Source organism: Protopterus annectens, chromosome 3.part1 (genome assembly GCF_019279795.1).
Source record: "Protopterus annectens isolate FY-2018-M chromosome 3.part1, PAN1.0, whole genome shotgun sequence".
Lineage (NCBI taxonomy): Eukaryota > Metazoa > Chordata > Ceratodontiformes > Protopteridae > Protopterus > Protopterus annectens.
In genome coordinates, this window is record NC_056732.1 from 1,034,677,629 (window position 1) to 1,034,693,847 (window position 16,219).

Here is a 16,219-nt window from a genome sequence, read left to right on the forward strand (position 1 = left end):
GGGAAAACACTGAGGAAAATGGCGTCGGCTGATGCCTTTATACCCAATAAACAGCAGCTATGACGTCGGGTGAAGTGCGACATCAGCCGAGGCCAGACCCAGACTTTGGAATCCGGCCGACCGAAGGGCTGCCTGAGGCAGGACAACCCATATGTTAGGACTGCAGATGCATACCTATCGGACATCTACATTTATGGTAGGTACAAAACTGTACTTTTTCTTCCCAAATTTTACAAACAAAATGAAATACAAGTTGCACTTGTTGGATGTTCATAGACAGTTACGGTTCTATTTACACAGGACCAAAACCTTTCGCAAATCTGACCAGTTGTTTGTGTCCTTTTCTAAACCTTTTTTGGGTAAACCTATCTCCAAGGTTACCATTGCTAGGTTGATCTCCCTATGTATCCTTCAGATCTACAAGGATAAAGGTTTGTCTCCTCCGGGTCAGGTTAAAGCTCACTCGACTAGGTCCATGGCTACTTCTGCGGCCTTTTGGTCGAGAGTATCATTAGACGACATTTGTTCTGCGGCTACTTGGTCCTCATCTCATACCTTTATTTCTCACTATAAATTTGATTTGATTTCTAGAAGGAGAGCATCTTTTGGTTCTGTGGTGCTCAGGAATGTCCTTCCATGAGGGCCACCCAGGTATTTTAGTAGCTGGGGACTCTGTTGCACAGGTTGAAGATCAAATGAAGTAAACTACTTCAGATAAAGAAGTTATGTACTCACCATAGTGTTCCATCTGAGTAGTTCTACTTCATTTGTCTTGAACCATCCCTACATCCTTCCTCCTAACCTTACCATATGGACAGCATTATACCTGGTTTTAGGTGTGTAAGGTGTTTTTTGAGGTCGGGTTGTTCATTGTAAGGTGCAGCAAACTCGATCTGGGGGATGGAAGGTGGTGGTGTATTATGGGTAAGGGGAGGAACTTGGAGCTCGGAGCAGATGCTGATGAAGTTGCCGGCTCAGATCCAATACGTATCCGGTGCCCACAGGTTGAAGACAAATGAAGTAGAACTACTCGGATGGAACGTTATGCTGAGTACATAACTTCTTTTTTTCCACAAAAGCTCTCCCGTCTCCAATTTTTAATTCTTTCCCCTTCTACCGCAGTTTTGTATGGGTCAGGTCTTTCTGCTGGTAGGATTGCATCTCTACTAATACAGGTCTTGACTGCTTTCTCATGGCCAGGTTTGAACTATACACCTAGTGTGCCCTTTCAGGTAACAACTCCTGCTGCAGAATACCAGTCCAGCTGTTTATTTCTGCTTTCTTAAAGTTAATACAGTCTGTTCCTTCTAGTTTCTCTGGTACAGCAGAAAATCTCAGGTTTTCTCCATGTCCTCTGCCTTCTAATTGTACCATTTTTTGAGTCAGCTCTTCTTGAGAAGTCTCATACTCAGCCAGATTTTTCTTCATTTTGACCTCTGATTTTTGCAGTTTTATAAGTACATATGAATAGTTTTTTAAAACTTTTTCCATTTTTTCTAGCCGTTTATTGTTTGAGTTGGTATACTCCTTCAATGTTTCATTTATTTTAGTCAGCCCTGAGCACATTTGATATTGTAAGCCATCCCCTATACCAAAGTTAGAGCTTGAACTGCTTTTTGCTAAACAGCTACAGGATTCTTCCCAGTCAGTGTTTTTTCTTCACCGTTTCTAGCTGATTTTCTTTCAGGCTGTCTAAGCTGCTTCTTTGCTGGCATCCAGGCGGTGTACATACTAGCCAGTATCTGAATTTTACTAAAACTACCAGAATTACTAGCCCTTATTGCTCAGTTTATTTTTTCACACTTGGGAGAGCTGAAATTAAGCTGTTTATCAATGTGCAGCCATCTTGGAAAGTCATGCAGTTCAGAATCCTTTTATAGTAAACAGGACAGACAGTGTCAGCAATGTTCAGGCAAACAGAATTTCGCAAAGCAATGGCAGGAAGGCTCAAAATGAAAGAGGAGCTTCCCAAAACAAAGGACTGTCAAAAAAGGCAGATTATCCTTATGCCTCTTTTGTTTCACCTCCCTACCCTGGCATCCCAGTATCTCTGTCCCAATGTCTAGTTCTTCATTTTCCTTTGTGGCTTCAGATAACTTTAGACAAATGTGTTATGAGATTCATTCAAAAAGCTACAGTTGGCGCTTGGAGTCCCTCCCTTCTTTTCAGCGCATTCCACCTCATCTGTTAAACAAATCTTCTCTGTTTCTTCCAGTTCTGGAACAAATGCTTGTCTGTAGGGTGATAGAACAGGTTCACCCAGAACAAACAGGGAAAGGATTTTATTCAAGAATCTTTCTGGTGCCAAAGACAGAAGGAACTTGGAGGTCAGTCCTAGACCTTACTTTTCTAAACCTTTACATCAAAGATAGTCTCTCTACAGACTCTGTTATCTCTCATTTTCCAGTTTTTGGTAACTCTGCGATGTTTACCATCACATCCCAGTTCTCAAAGACTTCAGACATTAAGAATTTCTGTGTCTGGCTTACATTTTCAGTTCTCAGTCTTGCCCTTTGGGCTGTCTACAGCTCCAAGGATGTTTATAAAGTGCCTGACATTACTAATAGCTCATTGCAAGTTGCAGGGCTTTCACATCCATATTTTGATTACTTATCTTATATGACATATCTTATATTTTCAGAGTTCTGTAGAAATTGTCAAAATTCTCCTGGCTTGGTTAAAGAACCTCCTTCCCAGCCTAGGGTTCCAGGTGTATGTACTGAGATCTTCTGTCATTTTTCCACAGGATAGAGTTTCTAAGAAGCCGTCTGAATACATCCCTTATGAGGAAACTTCTTCCTCAGGACAAAGTAGAACTTTACAAGGAACAGTTTATGATTTTCTGCAACCAGTCTGTGATATCAGCCAGAGAATGTCTCAGGATTCTGTGTTTCATGGTCTCTACATTTCTCATGATTCCTTTGGCCATATTTCACATGACTAAAATTGAGTGGTTCCTCAAACCTGTTTAAACTCATCAGCCTCAGCCCTTTATTTATTTATTTATTTTACATTTGTTTACCGGGATAGTCCGACTGGATACATGTCCATTTTCAGTGGAGGCCCGGGGAGAAAAGCTCCACATAGTCAAACATACAAAAGGTTACACAAGAAGTTAGAAAACAATTAGAATATATAAAAAAAAGTGGTAATATACCGTATGTACATTGGTTTAGAAGTGTTCCCTAATAGGGACTCGCAGATGTTCTTCGTGTTTCACTGTTGCAGTCATTACATTTGGGTAATCTGCTGGCAGGTTGCCCTCAGTCGGCCTGATTAACAAAGTCTTGGGTCCTGCGTCGGTTGCTGTCCCTTCCATGATGTCAGGTCGTCAGGCATATAAAACATGCAGCCGACACCATTACATCAGTCTTTCTTGCCGTGTGGTGCCCGAAGCAGAAGCAGTTCACAAGTGCCTGTCGGCCGACTTCTGAAATTTTCGTTTTCGAATTTCAGAACTGAAGTCTTCAACTTAAAGCTAAGCACCCCGTTGGGGAAACTTTTTCTTGCTCCTTACCGATGTCAGTAAAAGTTAATAATTGCATTACTTGTGGGAAGCAAATACCTCATAAAGATTTCCATTTGTACTGTATTCCTTGCCTAGGCCCTGACCATGACGTACCTTGCTGTCAGTCTTGTGCTTTATTTAATCAGCCCACTATCAGTCGTCGGTACATTTTTGCCTCTAAATATTTCTGTTCTCAGTTTAATTATCCAGAAATGACGTTGGTTATCCATCTGACTACTGGAATTCCTAAAAAAACGCAAAGAAAAAGACAGAGACAGGCCGTCGAGGTCCAAAACTGCTGATGACGCTTCTCCTAAGCCAGTCGCCAGTTCACTGGTACTCAGTGAGGTGCTTTCGCAGCCCCTGATACCCGCTACTTCTGACTCGCAGGCCTCTACTGAGACCCATTCGGAGTCCAGTATGCCGTGAGATGCTTCACCTATGGAACCCGCGGATGTCTCTACCTTGGATGAGTCCGGAGCCGCTGTGCAGGCACCGGCTTCTGAGGGTGTATTCAGGCCTACATACTTGCATATTAAAACGACTCCACCTTCTATTTTAAGGTCTAAATCTCGGTCTATGTCTAAAAAACTGACGTGCAGGCCACATGTTCAGGCCCCTATGCCTAAAAAACAAATGATCAAAATGGATGAAGATCTTATTACTCTAATCAGGGGTAGTCAACCCCCCCCTTCTAAGAGGTCTAGGCCTGAGCTTGACTATGAATCTTCTGATTAGGACTCTGTTTCTTCTAATTCTTCCAATGACCTGGATTTGTCCATACCTACTTATGAGGATTCTGATGCAGAGGATTCCATTCCCTCTTTTTCCCCCCCTGAGGACTTTTCTTTTGGGGAAACTTTACATACTTTTAAGGGAGCATTTCCACTGGGAAAGTCAGGAATTTTCTGAATCTAAAATGAGGCTTAGGGATTTCCTTCTTGTACCTCAGCATAGGCCTTTGGCTATACCTTCTGTACTAGACATTGTTGATGATGTGTTTTTGGAATCCAGTATAGCCCCTGATTCCCTGCCTCCGCTCCTAGTAAACCTGACAGATACTACAGGGTTCCTGAGTCCCACAAGTTCCTTTTCAAAAACCCTGTTGCAGATCCAGAAACCATTTCTCAGAGGCCCAAGAGCATTAAGGCGTCTACTGCTAAAAATACTACCGCTTCTGATAGAGACTCCAGGGCGCTGGATAGATGGGGTACAAAGGTTTATACTTCTGCAACCTTAGCAATCAGGGCTTTAAGCTGTCAATTTCATATGCTAAAATATCAACAGCATATTATGGAAATTCTTAAACAGAAAATGATGTTGATTTCTGACTGCGTGGAAAATAAAGATTTACAGGATGTTCATCGTGCATACAGCTGCAGTCATAACAGATGGGTTCTCCTGCCGTCAGGCGGGTCCTCGGTCGGCCGAATTGCAATGTTTAGGTCCGGCGTTGGTTGTCGTCGCTTCCTCCCTGACGTCAGTGCGACAGGGGTGTAAAGGAACCAGCCAACGCCATTTTCTTCAGTCTTTCTTGCCGCGCGGTGCCCGAAGCAGAAGCAGTTCGCAAGTGCCAGTCGGCCAGCTCCTGAGATTACGAAAATTTGGAAACCGAAGTCTTCTTAAAAGCTAAGTACCCCGTTGGGGAAACTTTTCTTGCCTCAGGCCGATGTCAGACAAAGTTAACAGTTGTATTTCTTGTGGGAAGCAAATACCGCATAAGGATTTCCATTCCCTGTGTATACCTTGTTTAGGCCCAGACCACGACGTCTCGGGCTGTCGCTTTTGTGCTACTTTCAATAAACGCACTATTAAGCGTCGGGCGGAGTTCGCCCAGCACTTTTTTGGTAAAGCTTTTGATTATAAAATGTCGTCGGAGACTCCGACTACCGTTTTGTCCAAAAAACGCAAGGACAAAGACCGACACGCGAGGTCCGCGGTCTCCACCGACACCACGCCAAAACCGGCTACACATGGTCCGGTTCTCAGCGAGGCACCTACGCAGCCTCTTACTACCGACGACACTTTGCTGGCGGTGTCTTCTGTAACCGAGACCGCAGGTGCCTCGGCCCATACCCTGACTACAGCTGCCGAAGCCACTGTGAGTGTTGAGCCTCTTAATGTGGACAGGTCCACTTCCACCCATGGTGTCTTTAGACCCTCATCTTCCTTTTCCATAAAGGCCTTTACTAAGTCCAAATCAGCCATGCATCCCAAGAGGCCTGTTGCACAATGGCTGAGGATTTAATTACTCTTATCAGAGGTTCCCAACCCCCTCCGGACAAGAGACCCAGAGTGGAGGAAGATTCTCCCTCTTCTGACCAGGGCTCCATTATTTCAGAACATTCTGATGAAGAGGAACACTCATACTCCCCTTTTGAAGATTCTGATGCAGAGCAGTCCATTCCTTCTGTATCTCCCCCAGAGGATTTTTCTTTCAGGGAAACCTTGCATACCTTGAGGGAACACTTCCATTGGGAAGGCCAAGATTTTTCAGATTCCAAGAAAAGACTTAGGGAATTTCTTTTGCTACCTCAGCACAGACCTCTGGCGATACCTCCTGTCTTGGACATACTTGATGATGTTTACTCGGAGGCTTGCCTTAATCCGGATTCCCTGCCTCCTGCCCCAGTCAAGCCTGATAGGTACTACAGAGTTCCTAACTCACACCAATTTCTTTACAAAAGCCATAATGCTGACCCTGAAACCATTTCTCAAGGCCCCAAGGAATGAAGGCCTCTACTGCTAAGAATCCATTACCTTCCAAAAGAGTCTAGATCCTTAGAAAGGTGGGGAAAAGGTATATACCTCGGCCACCTAGCCACGAGGGCCTTAAATTGTCAGTTCCATATGCTTAAATATCAGCAGTTTCTGTTATCACAATTAAGGAATAAAATGTCACAACCTGAACAACCAGATTTGAAGGAGTTGCAGGATATGATGCATAGTGCAGAACAAGTGGGTAAACACACCTTACAATGTGGCTATGATGCTCTAGAGGCCTCAAGTAGAGCTGCTGTTACAGGATCAGTCATTCAGAGACATGCCTGGCTTAGGAACAAACCTTGCCTGATCATGTTAAAGCTAAACTATTAGATGCTCCTTTACAAAAGGATGTATTATTTGGTACTAATGCTGAGGAGATACTACGGAAAATGGAAGAAAAAGCTAAATCTATGCAAACTGTCAAAGCTTTTCTACAGGTACAACCACCACGTTTTAGCAGAAATTGGCCTTCAAAAAACTGGTCCTTTCCAGCCACAGACAAGCCCCAAAGAGGTAGATACAGGCGCACAAGGGGCAGAGGACAATCTCAAGGATCATATAGAGGCAGACAATGGCAAACTCCAGCACCAAGAGGTGGCGAAGACAGTCCACAACAATACAGGAAACAAACCCAATGACTTTCCCCTTTGCATGCCAAGCAAGTCTCAACTGACAGCACCCTTGGGAGGAAAGCTGGCCTTATTTTCAAAAAATTGGCATGTTATCACAACAGACAAATGGATCCTGGACATTATAAACAGAGGCTACAGATTTCATTTTCACACTCTTCCAAAAATGAGAGGCATGCTGAACCTGCCACACAATCAAAGGGCAGAGGCTCAAATACAAATTTCAAAGCTCATGGTCATGAAAGCTATTCAAGAGGTACCTACTCTCGAAGAAGGTCAAGGTTTTTATTCCAGACTATTCCTGGTACCAAGGAAGGGAACCGATTGGAGACCCATTTTGGACTTAATCCATCCTAAACACATTTCTACTCGTACCAGAATTCAAGATGCTCACCTTACAGCAGCTTCTTCCCATGCTGGGCAAGGAGTCTTGGCTGGTAGCATTGGACCTCAAGGAGACATACCTGCATGTCCCAATCAGACAAAACTGCAGAAGATACCTCAGATTTCTTGCAGGTTCAATCCACTATCAATTCTCTGCATTGCCCTTTGGCTTATCTACTGCGCCCAGAGTATTCACGAAATGCCTGGCATCAGTAATTGCCTACTGCAGACTTCAAGGGATACAAATTTACCCTTATTTGGACGATTGCCTGATCCAAGCAGACAGCAAACACATACTTCTGGAACATCTGGCTTATGTAACACGGTTATTGAATTCTCTGGGATACACAGTCAACAAAGAGAAATCCAGGCTAACACCATTTCAGAAAATAATTTTCCTGGATGCCAACTTGGACACAAACACCCAGATGGCCTATCTTACGCCAGAAAAACAGGGGCAACTAACTCAGTACTTCAAAATACTAGCAAATTGTACCAGGCTAACTGCAAGGAAAATCCTGCAGGCTCTGGGCTTCTTGGCATCTTGCATTCTTCTAATCCCATGTGCAAAGTTGCATATGAGGAAACTTCAGTGGTACCTAAAAAACCTATGGTCTCAACACAGCCACAGTTTGGAAACAATAATACCATTAATCCCATGTTTGCAAAAGGAATTTCTATGGTGGGCCCAAGCATGCCAAACAAACACAGGTCTACCATTCTGCAAGCCTCAAGCAAATCAAGTCATCACAACAGACGCCTCAGACTATGCCTGGGGGGCACACATGACAGACAGGTGCATTCAGGGCAAATGGTCCCAAAAGGAAAAGCACCTTCACATCAATCAAAAGGAAATGCTAGCAGTGATAAATGCAATTACAGCTTTCAAGGACCTCCTGCATCCAGGGCAATTATTGATAAGAACAGACAACACCACAGTAATGTGGTACATAAACAAACAAGGAGGAACACATTCATACCCCCTGTGCAGGCTGGCCATGTCACTTTGGAACTTGGCTCTGGAATGGCAAATCGAACTTCAAGCATAGTACCTGCCAGGTTTGGAAAACACGCTGGCAGACAATCTAAGCAGAAATATGACAGACCATACGAATGGAAGTTGCATCCTCAAGTGTTTACAAAGATAATCCAAGCGTGGGGAAGGCCAGACATAGATCTCTTTGCCTCCCACAGGAATCATCAATTGACAAAATTCTGCTCAAGGACATTCCATCCAAAGGCCTGGAGAGTGGATGCCCTTTCTTTCAGTTGGGCAGCACGGACAGTTTACGCCTTCCCACCTTTGCCTCTTCTGCCCAAGGTGCTCTTGAAAGCAAGAGCAGACAGACCGAGGATGATACTGATTGCTCCAGACTGGCCAAGACAACACTGGTACCCACTCCTGAGGAGCCTAACACATTCTCCCCCCTGGACCCTACCTCTAATGCCTCTTCTACTGACTCAGCACAGCTACAAAACTCTTCACAGTCAGCTGAAAACACTCAATCTGGCTGTATGGAAAATTCCTTAACACCACAACAGACCCTACTCTCCAAGGAGGTGCAGGATGTCATTTTGGAGGCCAGAAGGCCATCTACTAGAAAGGCTTACTCCGCAAAATGGAAACGGTTTTGCGCTTGGAATGAGAAAAAAGGCCAGGATCCTAGAAAACTGAATTTATCTCTGATATTACAGTATCTAGCTGAGCTGTTGAACAGTGGACTTTCATTTTCCTCCATCAAAATCCATGCCTCAGCCATTTCTGCAGAATAAAACACTGATCCACCCTTATTCTCCCATCCACTCTTAAGACAGTTCCTCAGAGGGGCTAAGAATATAAGGCCTCCAAGGAAACAACCAATACCAGCCTGGGATCTTAATTACATTCTAGAAAAATTAACATTGCCTCCCTTTGAACCAGCTGCCTCAACATATTTGCAATATTTGTCCTGGAAAACAGCTTTCCTTCTGGCCATCACCTCAGCTCGTAGGGTTTCGGAACTACAAGCCCTCATGGCTGTGCAGCCCTTTCTCATCTTCCATCAGGACAGAGTTTCCCTACGAACCAACCCGTCATTTATGCCTAAGGTAGTATCCAGGGTAGCTTTAAATCAGGCCATACACTTACCTACCTTTTACCCCAATCCTCAAAACAAAGGGGAAAGGCTGCTACATTCCTTAGACATCCATAGACAGCTACGTTACTATTTGGACAGAACAAAGCCTTTCAGGAAATCAGAACAACTCTTTGTGTCCTATGCTGTAGGAGCTCAAGGGAAGCCAATTTCCAAACAGACAATTTCAAAATGGATAGGCCACTGCATACGGTTTTGTTACTCCTTTCATGGTAAATCTGTACCTGCAGGCATCAGATCCCACTCCACAAGGGCCACAGCTACCTCTGCAGCCTTCCTCAGAGGAGTCCCTACCAAAGATATTTTGGAGGCAGCCACTTGGAGTTCTCTGCATACCTTCACTAAACACTACCACCTACCTTTATACTCCAAAACTAGAGCAGGCTTTGCCACTGCTGTGTTGCAGGGCATTCTGGCTCCTCCCAGTTCTACCTAGTGCCTACCACCTGGTGCGTAGCTTTGGGATTCTACCCATCTGTTATAACTGCAGCTGTATGCACGATGAACATAGTACCGTTTTGTACCTACCATAAATGTAGATGTTCGAGTGCTAATACAGCTGCAGTCCAGGATGTCCTTCAAGAATGCAACTGCAGTCATAACATATGGGTTGTCCTGCCTCAGGCAGCCCTCGGTCGGCCGGATTCCAAAGTCTGGGTCCGACGTCGGCTGATGTCGCATTTCTCTCCGACGTCAGGGAGGCTGGAGTATATAAGCATCAGCCGACGCCATCTTCTCCAGTCTTTCTTGCCGCGCGGTGCCCGAAGCAGAAGCAGTTCGCAAGTGCCGGTCGGTCAGCTCCTGTATTCTTCGAAACCGAAGTCATCAAAAAAGCTAAGTACCCCGTTGGGGACCTTTTCTTGCCTCAGCCGATGTCATAAATTACTGATAAAGTAAATAATTGTTTGTCTTGTGGTAAACAAATACCTCATAAGGATTTCCACTCTTACTGCCTCCCTTGCTTTGGCCCAGACCACGACGTCTCGGCCTGTGCCGCCTGTGCTCGCTTCAATAAGCGCACTCTCAGGCGCCGGGCGGAGTTCGCTGAAGACTTTTTCGGCGATAAATTTGATTATACAATGCCGTCGGAACAACCGACAACGCAGACTCCTAGGAAACGAAAAGACCGGGACAGACATCCTCGGCCCGCGTCTTCCACCGACACCACGCCAAAACTAACCGCGAGTGCCCCTGTTCCCTCTGAGGCGGTTATTCCACCACTCCGAACTGAAGACACCACATTACCGATACCTCCGATACCGGAGGCCACTCCGACGCCAGTTATTGATTTTCCTCCGGATACTGAAATCGAGGAAATGCCCGAGACCATTGCTGTTGATAAGGTCACTCTTGCACGTGGAGCAGCTAGGCCTCCCATGTCCATGTCTATCAAGGCCTACATACGTGCTAAGGCAGCCAGCAAGTCCAAGCATCTTACTGCTAAAACCTTACCTCAGCCTACTCCTGAAACTCAAATCATGTCTATGGCTGCAGATTTAATTTCTCTGATCAGAGGTTCCCAGGCCCATCCTGAGAGAGGATCCCAGCCTCCTCCTGATAAAAGGTCCAGGGTTGAACCCTCTGACCCTCTTCCTTCAGATGAAGATTCTGAGGACTCTGTTCACTCCGAAAGCCAGGAAGAGCCCTTCCTGACCTATGAGGATTCAGATGCAGAGGACTCCATTCCCTCGGCCTCTCCTCCTGAGGATATTTCTTTTGGGGAAGTTCTGCATTCCATGAGGGAGCATTTTAAGTGGCAAGGCCAGGAATTTTCAGATTCCAGAAAGCGCCTTCGTACCTTCCTTAAAAAGCCCCAACACAGACCCTTAGCTATACCGCCTGTGCTTGATGTTTTGGATGATTTATACTCTGACTCCAGTGTTACCCCTGATACTCTTCCTCCTCCTCCTGTCAAGCCTGGCAGATACTGTAGGGTCCCAGAAACCCATTCTCATTTCTTTAGGGCCCATGCTGTTGATTTAGAAACAATTTCACAGGGGCTAAAGGGGTTTCAGCTACCACCTCCAAAAACCCTTTGCCTTCCGACAGGGAAGCAAGGTCCTTAGAGAGATGGGGGAAGAAGGTTTACACCTCCACTACTTTATCTATGAGAGCTCTCAATTGTCTCTTTCACATGTTTCAATATCAGGATTTCCTGTTAGATGATTTACAGAAAAGATTGGCCTCTCCTGAACCTTTAGATAGGAAGTCTTTGCAGGAGGCTGTGCATAATTCTCAGCAGGTTAGCAGTCACTTTCTACAGTGTGGATATGATGCATTGGAGGCTTCATGTAGGGCAGCTGTGACAGGGGCGGTCATTCGTAGACATGCATGGTTAAAAGAACAACCCTTGCCAGATCATGTTAAGGCAAAACTTCTTGACGCACCCTTGGAAAAGAACAAACTTTTTGGTGCTAATGCTAAAGATGTGTTAAAGTCCATTGAGGAAAAAGCCAAGTCAGTTCAGACAGTCAAAGATTTCCTCCGGGTTCAGCCGCCCAGATTCAGCAGGAACTGGCCTTCTAAAAACTGGTCCTTTCCTAATCCTGAAAGATTTCAAAGGGGCAAAAACAGGCGTGCCCGAGGAAGAGGGCAATACAGAGGATCCTACAGGGGACGACAATGACAACCAGCAAACCAAAGAAGTGACACAGGGGTTTCTCATGCCCCGCAGGGACAATTTCAGTGACTTTCCTCTAGTTCCGCTGACGAAGGAGCATACAGAAGCTCCTTTGGGTGGAAAGTTATCTTTGTTTTCAAAAAATTGGCACAAACTGACAAAAGACAAATGGATTTTGGACATTATAGACCACGGTTACAGGTTCCATTTTCATACCTTGCCAAGAAAACAAGGCATGCCAAACCTTCCACAAAATCAGAGGGCAGAGGCTATCAAGCAAATTTCTCTGCTTGCTCAGATCAAAGCAATAGAAAAAGTTCCACAACAAGAGCAAGGTCAGGGGTTTTATTCAAGACTGTTCCTTGTTCCAAGAAAAGAAACTCAATGGAGACCAATACTGGACTTGTCCGCTTTAAACACTTTTCTCATAGTACCAAAGTTCAAAATGCTGACTCTACAGCAACTCCTTCCCATGCTGGGCAAGGGGTCTTGGCTGATTACTCTGGACCTCAAGGAGGCATACCTGCATGTCCCTATCAGACACAGCTGCAGAAGATACCTCAGATTTCTTGCAGTGCCAGAGCATTATCAATTCTCAGCATTGCCATTTGGCTTATCTACTGTGCCCAGAGTATTCACGAAATGCCTGGCATCAGTAATTGCTCATTGCAGGTTAAAGGGGATTCAAATCTACCCGTACCTGGACGATTGCCTCATACAAGCGGACAACAAAATAACCTTGACAAAAAACTTGAATTATGTCATACACTTGCTACAGGCTCTGGGATACACAGCCAGCTTTCAAAAGTCAAGACTTCAGCCATCCCAGCAAATAATCTTCTTAGGAGCCAAACTAGACACAGCATCTCAAATGGCTTACCTGACAGAAGACAAGCAAAATGCAGTTGCATATCTATCGGACATCTACATTTATGGTAGGTACAAAACTGTACTTTCTCTGCATTGGCCTTTGGCTTATCTACTGCGCCCAGAGTGTTTACGAAATGCCTGGCATCAATAATTGCCTTCTGCAGACTACAAGGAATACAAATCTACCCATTTCTGGACGACTGCCTGATCCAAGCGGACAGCAAGGACATTCTATTGCAGCATCTGGCGTTTGTAATAAAACTGTTAAACTTCCTGGGATACACAGTGAACAAAAAGAAATCAAAGCTAATACCTTCTCAACAGATAATTTTCCTGGGTGCCAGCTTAAATACAACCACCCAGATGGCCTACCTCACGCCAGACAAACAAGGGCAACTGTCTCAATACTTCAGCAAAATGGCAACTTTCACCAGACTAACTGCAAGGAGAGTCCTGCAGGCTTTGGGATACATGGCATCTTGCATCCTACTAATCCCATGTGCAAAGCTGTATATGAGAAAACTACAATGGTACCTAAAAAACTTATGGTCTCAACACAGCCACAGCTTGGAAACAATTATACCACTCATTCCATGCCTTCAAAAGGAATTTTTGTGGTGGTGGGCTCAAGCATGACAAAGAAACACAGGTCTCCCTTTCTGTGTACCTCAAGCAACTCAAATCATCACAACGGACGCCTCAGACTACACCTGGGGAGCCCACATGGCAGATCAGTGCATTCAGGGAAAATGGTCCCAAAAAGAGAAGCACCTACACATCACCCAAAAGGAGATGCTAGCCGTGCAAAATGCTCTTATGACCTTCAAAGACCTACTGCGTCCAGGCCAGCTATTGATAAGGACAGACAACACCACAGTCATGTCGTACATAAACAAACTGGGGGGAACTCATTCATACCCCCTGTGCAGGCAAGCCATGACCATATGGAACACAGCACTGGAATTGCAAATTCAACTACAGGCACAATTCCTGCCAGGGAAGGAAAACACACTGGCAGACAACCTAAGCAGAAATATGACAGATCCACACAAATGGAAGTTGCATCCTCAAGTTTTCTCAAAGATAACTCAGGCATGGGGACAGCCAGACATAGATCTATTTGCTACCCACAGAAATTACCAGTTGAAAAAATTTTTGTTCAAGGACCTATCATCCACAGGCCTGGAAAGTGGACGCACTCTCTTTCAATTGGACAACATTGACAGTCTATGCCTTCCTGCCTCTTCCTCTACTGACCAAAGTTCTATTAAAAGCCAGAGCAGAGAGGCCACAAATGATTTTCATTGCTCCAGACTGGCCACGACAACACTGGTATGTGCTCCTAAAGAGCCTGACACACTCCCCACCATGGATCCTACCTCTAGTCCCTCTTCTGTTGTCCCAGCACAACTACAAAACCCTTCACAGCCAGCTTAAAACCCTAAATCTAGCTGCATGGAGAATACCTTAATTCCCAACAGACTCTCCTCTCCAAGGAGGTGCAGGATGTCATCTTGGAGGCTAGAAGACCTTCTACTAGAAAAGCCTACTCCGCCAAATGGAAACGATTTTGTTCCTGGAATCAAGAAAAGGGCCAGAATCCTTGGGTAATAAATATACCTCAAATTTTACAGTACCTAGCTGAGATGTTAAACAGTGGCCTTTCCTTCTCCTCCATCAAGATCCACGCTTCAGCCATTTCTGCACAATACAACACAGACCCTCCTTTACTCTCACATCCTCTATTAAGGCAGTTCCTCAGAGGGGTAAAAAATATACAACCCCCAAGGAAACCACCAGTTCCAGCTTGAGACCTTAACTTTGTATTGGAAAAGCTGACCCTGCCTCCCTTTGAGCCAGCTTCTTCAACAGAGCTATAATACTTGTCATGGAAAACAGCCTTCCTTCTGGCTATCACCTCAGCACGCAGGGTTTCGGAACTACAGGCCCTCATGGCTGTGCAACCATTCATCATTTTCCATCAGGACAGAGTTTCCTTACGAACCAACCCTACCTTCATGCCAAAGGTAGTATCCAGTGTAGCTTTGAATCAGACTGTTCATTTACCTACCTTTTTATCCAAATCCACAGAACAAAGGAGAGAGGCTACTACATTCCTTGGACATTCACAGGCAACTTCGTTATTACTTGGACAGAACAAAGCCATTCAGGAAATCTGAGCAGCTCTTTGTGTCCTATGCTACAGGTGCTCAAGGAAAGGCTATTTCCAAACAGACAATTTCAAAATGGATAGCCCACTGCATACGCTTTTGTTATTCATTTCATGGAAAGTCTGTGCCTGCATACATCAGATCCCACTCCACCAGGGCCACAGCTACCTCTGCAGCGTTCCTCAGGGGGGTTCCTACCAAGGACATTTTGGAAGCAGCTACCTGGAGTTCAGTGCACACTTTCTCCAAGCACTACCACCTTCCACTATACTCGAAATCTAGAGCGGGCTTTGCCACAGCAGTCCTGCAGGGCATCCTCGCTCCTCCTAGTTCCACTTAGTGCCTACCACCCTTACTTAGCTTTGGGATTCTACCCATATGTAATGACTGCAGCTGTATGCACGATGAACATAGTACAGTTTTGTACCTACCATAAATGTAGATGTTCGAGTGCTCATACAGCTGCAGTCCAGGTTACCCCCCCCTCCGTCCCCTCTTAGGACAGGCCTTATGACAAACACCTTTATCATACAACCTATTTGGGGAATTCTTTTATGGTGTATTTGCTTGCAACTACTGTTTTTTGATTTATCTATATTGCATGTTTGCATAACATTATGTTTTGCCTTCCTTCTGGGGGCACCTGACATCTGGGACAAGAAAAACTGAAGAAAATGGCGTCGGCTGCCTCTTTTATACCCCTGCCGCACTGACGTCAGGGAAGAAGCGACGACAACCAACGTCAGACCTAGACTTTGGAATTTGCCCGACCGAGGACCCGCCTGACGGCAGGATAACCCATCTGTAATGACTGCAGCTGTATGAGCACTCAAACATCTACATTTATGGTAGGTACAAAACTGTACTTTCTCTGGTTCAATTCTTGGCTTGGGTGCCTTTTGTGTGGAGTTTGCATGTTCTCCCTGCATTTGCGTGGGTTTCCTCTGGGTACTCCGGTTTCCTCCCACATTCTAAAGACATGCCTCTGGAGCATTTCTCCCCGGGCCTCCGCTGAAAACAGGATCTGTGGAACCTAGTCGGACTTTCCCGGTCAACAAATGTTAAATAAATAAATAAAAAATAAAAACTGACTACCTATTTCAAAATGATGGCAACAAAAGCCCAGTTATCTGCAA

At 45.0% G+C, this 16,219-nt stretch overlaps 1 protein-coding gene across 2 annotated transcripts in view; it reads left to right on the top strand.

Annotated features, from left to right (window-relative positions):
• Positions 1–16,219, top strand: part of PTPN2 (protein tyrosine phosphatase non-receptor type 2) — a 2,647,405-nt gene that overhangs the window by 460,085 nt on the left and 2,171,101 nt on the right. The window lies entirely within an intron of this gene.